General features: G+C 44.2%; 1 pseudogene; it reads right to left on the reverse strand.

Annotated features, from left to right (window-relative positions):
* Positions 1 to 7296: 7296 nt before the first annotated feature.
* On the reverse strand, positions 7297 to 8375 carry LOC116470427 (actin, cytoplasmic 2-like; annotated as a pseudogene).
* Between the last annotated feature and the right edge of the window lie 2379 nt (positions 8376 to 10754).

A 10754-nucleotide genomic window follows, 5' to 3' on the forward strand; every position in this document is an offset into this window, starting at 1 on the left:
AAAACAAGTACAAAACTAGAGTAACCTTTAGAGGACTCAGGGCTTGCCTTGACACAATTAAAGCCAGATGGGAATGCAAGCAGCTAAAGCAATATACAAAGAACAAAGTTTGGAGGCATCTGCCTGACTTCAGAAGATTCTACAAGGCCATAATAAACAAAACAACATGATATTGGCATAAAAACAGACACATAGACCAACTGAACAGAATAGAGAATTCAGAAGTAAATCCACATATTTACAGCCAACTGATTTTTTTTTCTGTGTGAAATCTGCCACAAACAGCCAACTGATTTTTTTTTTTTTTTTTGAGATGGAGTCATGCTCTGTTGCCCAGGCTGGAGCGCAGTGGCGCAATCTCGGCTCACTGCAAGCTCCGCCTCCTGGGTTCACGCCATTCTCCTGCCTCAGCCTCCCTGAGTAGCTGGGACTACAGGCGCCCGCCACTACGCCCGGCTAATTTTTTGTATTTTTAGTAGAGATGGGGTTTCACCATGGTCTCGATCTCCTGACCTCGTGATCCACCCGCCTCGGCCTCCCAAAGTGCTGGGATTACAGGCGTGAGCCACGGCGCCCAGCCTAAGCCAACTGATTTTTGACAAAGGTGACAACATACACTGGTGAAAGGACACTCTCAATAAACGGTGCTGGGAAATCTAGATACCCCTATGCAGAAGAATGAATCTAGACCCCTCTCTCACCACATACAAAAATCAACTAAAAATGAATTAAAGGCTTAAATGCAAGACCTGAAACTATAAAACTACTAGAAAAAAGCAGACAGAAAATGCTTCAGGACATTGGTCTAGGCAAAGATTCTATGCCTAAGACTTCAAAAGCATAGGCAACAAAAACAAAAACAGACAAAATAGGCTATATTAAACTAAGAAGAAAAGGAAACAACAGAGTAAAGAGACAACCTGTAGAATGTGAGAAATTATTTCCAAACCATTCATCTAACAAGGGACTAATATCCAGAATATACAAGGAACTCAAGCAACTCAACAGCAAAAAACCAAATAATCCCATTAAAAAGTGGCAAAGGCTGGGTGTGGTAGCTCATGCCTGTAATCCCAGCACTTTGGGAGGCTGAGGCAGGCAGATCACAAAGTCAGGAGATCCATACCAGCATAGCCAACATGGTGAAACCCCGTCCTATTAAAAACACAAAAAAATTAGCTAGGCGTGGTGGCATGTGCCTGTAGTCTCAGCTATTCTGGAGGCTGAGGCAGGAGAATTGCTTGAACCTGGGAGGCGGAGGTTGCAGTGAGCCAGGATCATGCCACTGCACTCCAGCCTGGGCGACAGAGTGAGACTCCATGTCAAAAAAAAAAAAAAAAAGGAGGGGCAAAGACCACATGAATAGGCACATCTCAAAAGAAGACACACAAATAGCCAACAGGTATATGAAAATATGCTTAACAGCACTAATCATCAGATAAATGTAAATCAAAACCACAATGAACTGTCATCTCACTCCAGTTAGAATGGCTATGATAAAAAAGACAATAAATAAATAAATAAATAAATAAATAAATAAATAAATAAATAAATAACAAATGATGGCAAGGATGTGGAGAAAAGGGAACTCTTACATACTGTTGGTGGGAATGTAAATTAGTACAGCCATTATGGAAAACAGCATGAAGTTTCCTCAAAAAACTGAAAATAGAACTACTGTATAATCCAGCAATTCCACCACTGAGTATTTATCCAAAGGAAAGGAAATCAGTATATCAAAGGTATACCTGCTCCCGACATGTTTATTGCAGGACTATTCACAATAGCCAAGTTATAGAATCAACCTAAGTATTCATCAACCAATAAGTGGATAAAGAAAATGTCGTATATATACACAGTGCAATACTATTCAGCCACAAAAAAGAATAAAATCCTATCACAGCAACATGGATGGAATTGGAGGTCATTATTTTAAGTGAGATAAGCTAGGCACAGAAAGACAAATATTGCATGTTCTCATTCATATGGGGAAGCTAAAAAAGTTGCTCTCATGGAAGTGGAGAGTAGAATGATGGTTACCAGGGGCTGGAAGGAAGTAGAGGAGGGAGCTTGGTTAATGGGTGCAAACGCACAGTCAGATAGAAAAAACAAGTTCTAGTGTCCAGTAGCACAATAGGGTAACTGTAATTAACAACAATTTATCTTACATTTCAAAATAGCTACGAGGAGAATATTGAACGTTCTCAACGCAAAGAAATAATAAATGTTTGAGATGATGAACGTGCTAATTACCATGATCTGAGCACTATACATTATACGTCTTGAAACATCCCTATGTACCCCATGAATAAATACAATTATTGCTTGTCAATATAAAAAATCAAAATTTAAAACAAAACAAATAAAAAATAGCTAGAAGAGAAGATTCAAATATTCCCAACACAAAGAAATGATGAATGTTTGAGATGATGGATATGCTATTTACCCCATTTGATTATTACATTGTATGGATTATATGTATCAAAGTATCACATGTACTCCATAAATATGCACAATTATTACATATCAATTTTTTTAAAAACTAGATGGGAATGTACTAGCTCTTCAGCGGAGACCAGAAGTTCCTAGACTGAGAGTGGGGTCACTGAGAGCTGAGCAAAGGAAACAAGAAACTACAAATAGAAGGGAAATGCTGCCCACCTGGGAGCAAAGAAAAGAAACTGCAATATTAAGTGAGTTTACTTGGAAAATGAAATTTTAAATTTATTAATTAATTTTTTGAGACAGAGTTTCGCTCTTGTTGCCCAGGCTGGAGTGCAATGGCTCAACCTTGGCTCACTGCAACCTCTGCCTCCCAGGTTCAAGCGATTCTCCTGCCTCAGTCTCCCAAGTAGCTGGAATTACAGGTGCTCACCACCATGCCCGGCTAATTTTTTAAAATATATTTTTAGTAGAGATGGGGTTTCACCATGCTGGCCAGGCTGGTCTGGAACTCCTGACCTCAAGTGACCCACCTGCCTCAGCCTCCCAAAGTGCTAGGATTACAGGTGTGAGCCACCATGCCTGGCAGAAAATCATAATTTTTTAAAGTGGAAAATTTTATAAGAATACTACAAATGTCGGCTTGGTGCAGTGGCTCATGCCTGTAATCCCAGCGCTTTGGGAGGCCGAGGCAGGTGAATCACAAGGTCAGGAGTTCAAGACCAGTCTAGTCAATATTGTGAAACCCTGGCTTTGCAAAAAAATAAAAAACTTAGCCAGGTGTGGTGGTGCACACCTGTGGTCCTAGTTACATGGGAGGCTGAAGCAAGAGAAGTGCTTGAACCTGGGAGGCAGAGGGGTTGCAGTAAGCCTAGATCACGCCACTGCACTCCAGCTTGGGCAACAGAGCGAGTCTCCTTCTAAAAAAAAAAAAAAAAAAGAATTCTACAAATGTCATTTTGGGAGTCTGAGACAGGAGGATTGCTTCAGGCCAGGAGTTCAAGACCAGCCTGGGCAATAAAGAGAGACTCTGTCTCTACAAAAAAGTCAAAAACTTAGCCAGGCGTGGTGGTGCACACCTGTGGTCCTAGCTACGTGGGAGGCTGAAGCAGGAGGATCACTTGAACCCAGGAGGTCAAGGCTGCAGTGAGCCATGTTTGCACCACTGCACTCCAACCTAGTCAACAATGGGAACCTGTCTCAAAAAAAAAAAAAAAAATTGGTCCTAGCGTGGTGGTGTGGGCCTATAGCAAGGAGATTACTTGAGCCCAGGAGTTCAAGGCTGCAGTGAGCTATGATCACAGCACTGCACTCCAGCCTGGGCGACAGAGTAAGACCCTGTCTCTTAAAAAAAAAAAAAGTTCTACAAATGTAAGATCTTTGTACTACATGAAATTTTTGTGCTGCAACTAACCTGGTGTCCAGATACCAAATGAGTCTTCTGAGAGCCAAAGGCAGCCACCGGGGGGTCATAGCTGGGCATGTGGGAAATAGAAAAGGATGGGGACTGTGCGGAGGAGGCCAGAATTGCATTGTATTTCTTCTAAAAAATATTTCATAATTTAAAAAATTATGTAAATACTACCCAATCATTTTGGAAAACCCAGAAAATACAAACAGGGCAATAATAAGACTTTTTAAAAAATATCTGGCCCAGTGCGGTGGCTCACACCTGTAATCCCAACACTTTGGAAGGCCAAGGTGGGTGGATCACTTGAGGTCAGGAGTTGGAGACCAGCCTGGCCAACATGGTGAAACCTCGTCTCTACTGAAAATACAAAATGTAGTCGGCCGTGGTGGCACGCGCCTGTAGTTCCAGCTACTTGGGGGGCTGAGGCAGGACAATCACTTGAACCTGGGAGGCGGAGGTTGCAGTGAGCTGAGATTGCACTGCTGCACTCCAGCACTCCAGCCTGGGCAACAAAAAAAAAAAAAAAAAAAAATATTATATATATATATTATATATATATATATATATATACGCAAACACAGGAAACATTTTGGTATGTACACTTTGTTTTGTTTTGTTTTGTTTTTCCATTTTTACAAATGTGAAAGGTCCAGGTATATATACTTCCATGAGTTTTTCTCTGTGTTGTGTGTTTCCAAAAGTGTGATTATGCTATTTATGCTGCTTTGTAACCTGCCTTTTTACTTCATAGTGCCTGGTGAACACCTTTATTTCCTTATGAATAAACAGTATCAAAGGATGGTTTTCAAGTTAAAATTCTGACCTTCATATACACATAGGGTGAGTATGTACATGTTTTTTAATGAAGGAACTGGGAGGATGGTAACACTGGTTCAATAGAGAAACAGAAATTTATATAGTCAGTGTGGAAAAATGTATTTAAGTGGGATTTCTAGGTTAGATATGAAACTGGTTAATATTCTACAAGGCAATGAAATTCTATCCTTTGGGGTTATCTTTTCTGCTGGACAGAAGTAATTTGCATCTCAACTGGACAAAATCAAAATCATTTGTAATTTATTCATATATAAATTCACATCTAATTTCATAAGAGTCTAGGCCCCTAAGTAGATGGTCAAATAAAAACATATATTTCTCTAGAGCAATGGTTCTCAACTAAAGGTGATTTTGCCTCCCAGAGGACATTTGGCAACGGCCAAAGACATGTTTGGTTGTCACCACTGGGGAGTTAGTGGCATCTGGTGGTAGAGGCCAGGGGTGCTGTTAAACATTGTACAATGCACAAGACAGCCTCCACAACAAAGAATTATCCAGCCCAGACTGGCAACCTCCACACCAGAGAATTATCCAGCCCACACTGTCAGTGGTACCCACCTCTACCTATTAGATGCTAGTAGCACCCCCACGGTTGTGAAAACCAAAATGTCTCCAGACATTGCCAAATGTCCCACAGGGAGGCAAAATTGCCCCCAGGTCAGACGCACTGCTTTAGAGTTGCACTTTACAAATCCATCGCCTCTAGTCACGTGTAGCTATTTTTATTTTTTATTTTATTTTTATTTACTTTTTAATGTCATAATGTTAATGAACACCAGGGATTCGGTCTAGGTCCTGTTGCTTGATGTACAGAAAGCCAATCACTGAGACAACAAGTATTGCAGGGAAGAAAGCTTTCTTCAGGTGACATCACTGGGAGAGACCGGAAATAAAACTCAAATCCATTCCTCCTCCCTGAGTAAAGTTAGGGGTTTACACATCATGGGAGGATAACAGGAGCAGCAAGGAAGAGGAGTTGGTCAACAGGCAGCAGGGGCATCCCACAGAAGAAACGTACATTTCTCAAGCTTCAGTTCTATGGACATCTGGCTTGTTGGAAAATTGGGCAGGCAACAACAAAAAAAATGTTTTTAATTAACCAAAATTGAAAATTTAGTTCCTAGCAATAGCCTTACTTCAAGTGTTCAGTAGCCAATTGTGGGCCAAGTGCAGTGTCTCACTCCTGTAATCCCAGCACTTTGGCAGGTCAAGTCAGGAGGATTGCATGAGGGCAAAAGTTTAAGACCAGCTTGGGCAACAGGGTGAGAGACCTCATCTCTACAAAATAAAATAAAATAAAAAACAACAACAAAATAGCCATGTTTGGCTAGTAGCTACTCTACTGGGTAGGGCAGGCAGAAAACATTTTCTTCTTTGTGGCAAATTCTGCTTGATGGTACTGCCTTAGAGAAATAATCATTTCATGGGTCTGTTAGACATTGGGACAATGTAATATTGAAAAAATATGCAGGCCAGGTGCAGTGGCTCATGCCTTTAATCCCAGGACTTTGGGAGGCTGAGGCATACAGAACAGTTGAACTCAGGAGTTCGAGACCAGTCTAGGCAACATGGTGAAACCCCATCTCTACAAAAAAAAAAAAAAAAAAAATCAGCCAGGCATGGTGATGGGCACCTGTAGTCCTAGCTACTCGGGAGGCTGAGGTGGGAGGATGGCTAGAGCCCAGGAGGTGAAGGTTGTAGTGAGCCAAGACCACACCACTGCACTCCAGCCTGGGCAAGAGAGCAAGACCCTGTCTCAAAAAAGATTTAAAAAACATATATAAAGAAAAGAAACAGAAAAAATGTGCAGCTATCCTTTTTCCTTATTTACAAGTTTTGGATAATTTTTCTTTTTTTTTTTTCTACCAGCACTTTTATTTTTCCTTATGCACTCATGTGTTGTTGGGGCCTAATGTTCTCACATAACTGTAGGAAACCAAAATTTGTTGTCATCTCTTAAAGAATTGAGAATTGCATACACACACACACACACACACACGCAAACCTTACATAAATTAAAGGGATGAATACATTTACAGGTGTAAATGCAAACCGTTTCCAACTCAAGGCAAGTAACAGCCATGGTATTCTGGCAGGAAAACATCAGCTAAGAAAAGATACTGGGTCCTGTGGCTTGGACTTTGCAACCCTGACAGACCAGCAGGACAGCAACAACTGGTTCAGGAGCCCTTGCCAGCCTCTAGAGAAATCCCAGAACACTCAGCCCTAACACATTAACATCCTGCACTGGTGGGAGACTGCTGGCCACGCAGAGCCACCAAGCCATGGACTTGTCTTCCACAAGCACGTTCTTACCTCAGCCACAAAGTGACCAAGCCACATGTACTAAGGGATGAGATCCAAGATATGTACAGGATACTTAACAAATACCAAGGGAACAGTTAACTTGCATACGAGGTCAAAATCAGCAACAAGTTCTACAATCCAGTGCTGATATCAGATACAAGCTTCAAGGACGAATTTCTTTTTGAAGGCTTATTCCAGTTTCATGAGGCTAGCATGGGGTGTATGAAATTTGCCAGGGGCAAATTTATTCTTCTGAATTAATCCACACAGAAAATGCTAGGCATCTGCTCACAGTCCATTTAGAAGCATTTGCAGTAGATGATGGAGGGGCCCGACTCCTCGTACTCCTACTTGCTAATCCACATCTGCTGGAAGGTAGACAGGGAGGCCAGGTTGGAGCCGCCAATGCACACCATGTACTTGTGCTCAGGGGACTCGATGATTGTGATCTTCATGGTGCTGGGTGCCAGGGTGGTGATCTCCTGCATCCTGCCTGTGATGTCCAGGTACACAGTGGTGCCGCAGGACAGCACCATCTTGGCCTACAGGTATTTGTGGATGTCCACATCACACTTTACAATGGAACTGAAGGTGGTCTCATGGATGCTGCGAGTTCCATGCCCAGGAAAGAAAGCTGGAGAGTTGCCTCTGGGCACCAGACCCACTCGCTGCAGATGGTGATGACCTGGCCGTCGGGTAGCTCATAGCTCTTCTCCAGGGACGAGGAGAACACGGCGGTGGCCAGTTCCTGCTTGAAGTCCAGGGTAACGTAGCACAGCTTCTCCTTCATGTCACGCACGATCTCCCACTCGGCCGTGGGGGTGAAGCTGTAGCCACACTCGGTGAGGATCTTCATGAGGTAGTTGGTTAAGGGAGATGGGCACTGTGTGGGCGACCCTGTCTCCAGAGTCTGTGACAATGCCACTGATGTGCCCAGAGGACTAGAGGGACAGCACAGCGTGGATGGCCACACACATGGCCAGGGTGTTGAAGGTCTCAAACATGATCCAAATTATCTTCTCTCTGCTGGTCTTGGGGTTCGGGGGGCCTCAGTCAGCAGCACCGGGTGCTCCTCCAGGCCACACACAGATCATTGTAGAAGGTGTGGTGCCAGATCTTCTCCATGTCATCCCGGTTAGTGACCATGCCCTGCTCGATGGGATACTTCAGGGTCAGGATGCTGCAATTGCTCTGGGCCTCGTCGCCCACATAGGAGTCCTTTTGGCCCATCCATGCCCACCATCATGACCTGGTGCCCGGGGCACCCGACAATGGAGGGGAACATGGTTCGGGGGGCATCGTTCCTAGCAAAGCTAGCTTTGCACCTGCCAGAGCCATTGTCAGTGATGAGCACGATGATTTCTTCTTCCATCACCATCGTGGAGAAGCGGGTGGCTGAGCAGCAGGAGGACGCGGTGTGTGGGCTAGTGGCAGCGAGTGAGTAATAATTTCTTCTACAGGACCTTCGTCAAAGGCAGCATAGAGCTGCAAGGCTAGGTAGACTGTAAAGGCCATGACATCATGGACTGGAGCTTGGTTCTCTCATTATCCCTAGCACCTGCTGCAGGGACTGATCCCTGGCAAGCACTCAATTATAAATATCTGCTAAGTGAATGAATGAATGAATGAATGGTGTGAAATTCAGTGGGTAGCAGGTCCCTTTGCAGTGACTTCCTTGGGTTGGCTGTCAGCAGTTACGCAATTGTCACACCTATCTCAGCAAGTTCTGAGGACCAAGTGGGGGATGACCAGCAACAGTGCCTATCCCAGGTTCTGACACCTGCTCAGGAGGCACTCAACAGGCGATTTTCCTTCCTTTCTTGAAATCATCAAAATGGTTCCCAGGCCTCTAATATTTCAAAAACCCTTACCAAGTCCATGTAAATAAAGAAAACTTCCCTTGTTCAGACAGCCTGTTAGTGGCAGAACTGGAACTAGAGACCCAGTGTCTAATCATCTTGCAGATGACTTTACCAGCAGTAACATTCCTTGTTGGTGACTACTGAGTCACTCTATGTAGGGCCAGCTGAGACAGAGGACAGTAACCTTGAGGAGGGAGTGGACACGCCAGGGACATTAATTCAGCGAAGTGCCAGGCACTGCTAATTCAGAGGCTAGTGTGGGCAGCTCACACGTATACATTTTTTGTTTTTTGAAACAGGGTCTCATTCTATCACCCAGGCTGGAGTGCAGTGGTGCAATCACAGCTCTCTGCAGCCTTAAACTCCTGGGCTCAAGTGATCCTCCCACTTCAGCCTCTGGAGTAGCTGGGACCACAGGCTTGCGCCACAATGCCTGGCTAATTTTTTGTATTTTTTGTAGAGACAGGATTTGCCACAATGTCCAGGCTGGTCTTGAACTCCTGGGCTCAAGTGATCTGCCCACCTTGGCTTCCCAAAGTGCTGGGAATACAGGCATGAGCCACCGTGCCTGGCCTCACATGTATACCTTTGATGACAACTCATGGACAATTACTTTTTCTTTTTTTGGGTCAGGGTCTCGCCCTGTCACCCAGGCTGCAGTGCAGTGGTATGATCCTAGCTCACTGCAGCCTCCAACTTCTGGGCTCAAGCGATCCTCCTGCCTCAGCCTGCTGAGTAGCTGGGACTACAGGCGTGCACCACCACACCTGGCTTCATGAACAATTCTGAGAGAGGTACAGGGCACATGAAGTACACGGCTGGCCCAAGGGTGCAGCATCTGCTGCAGCAGCAGGAAATGGAGGACAGTAGGCCAGGCCCCAGGGGTTGACCATCTTTTGGGTTTATATTTCTCATTCTTCCCACAACGAGTCCCTAAAGCTCACAGGAACTGTAAGTGGATCAGAGACTGTGTACTAGGAGAATGGCGATGATTAACGCCAATGTGAGTTATGGAAGCTTGCCCAGCTCTACAGTCCTCCAGGCCTGAGGAAAGCAAAGTCCCACAGAGTTTCTGGGAAGACTGAGGAGGCTCCCAGGGCTGGAGATGTGGTGTTGGAGGGACATGGCAGAGTGCTGTGGCCACATTGTGTATGTTATGTAAAAGGCTGAACCTGACTGTATAGGACCATGGGACTGTCTAAATGTTCTAGAAAATATTTATCTGAATGTGTTGTAGGAAGATTACATTATAAAAATTCGAAGTGGGAGGAACAGGAGTCTGGCAGAGCAGCTCTTTTTTTTTTTTTTCTTTCAGATAGGGTCTCACTTTATGGCCCAGGCTGGAGTGTAGTGGTGCAATCATAGCTCACTGCAGTCTCGAACTCCTGGGCTCAAGCGATCTTCCCACCTTAGTCTCCTAAGTAGCTGGGACTACAGGCAAACACCACTGTGCTTGGCTAATTTCTAAACTTTTTGTAGAGCTATGGTCTCTTGATGCTGCCCAGGCTGGTCTCAAGCTCCTGAAGTCAGGTGATCCTTCCATCTTGGCCTCCCAAAGTTCTGAGAATACAGGTGAGCCACTGCACTCAGCCTAACTCCTTTTTTTTTTTATTTGTCAGACCAATAATTGATGACAAGCTTATTTCCAACTTGTCTCAAGGGAAGAGGCTTCTAAGTAGTCTAATTCAAAAATTCCCTCTTGACAAAGATAATTTGCAGGAAAAAGGGATGGTTAGATAATCATTACTTCACTGCATTTTAAAAAATGACTGGTGAAGGAAGATTAGACTGGTTAAAGATCACTGGGCTCCTTCCAAGACTGACAATTGACTGAGGGTGGCTCCCAGAAGGGCTCTTAAGCTCATTACATAAAGCTAATTATTCATTTTAGCAGC

Source organism: Hylobates moloch, unplaced genomic scaffold, assembly GCF_009828535.3.
Source record: "Hylobates moloch isolate HMO894 unplaced genomic scaffold, HMol_V3 SCAFFOLD_6, whole genome shotgun sequence".
Lineage (NCBI taxonomy): Eukaryota > Metazoa > Chordata > Mammalia > Primates > Hylobatidae > Hylobates > Hylobates moloch.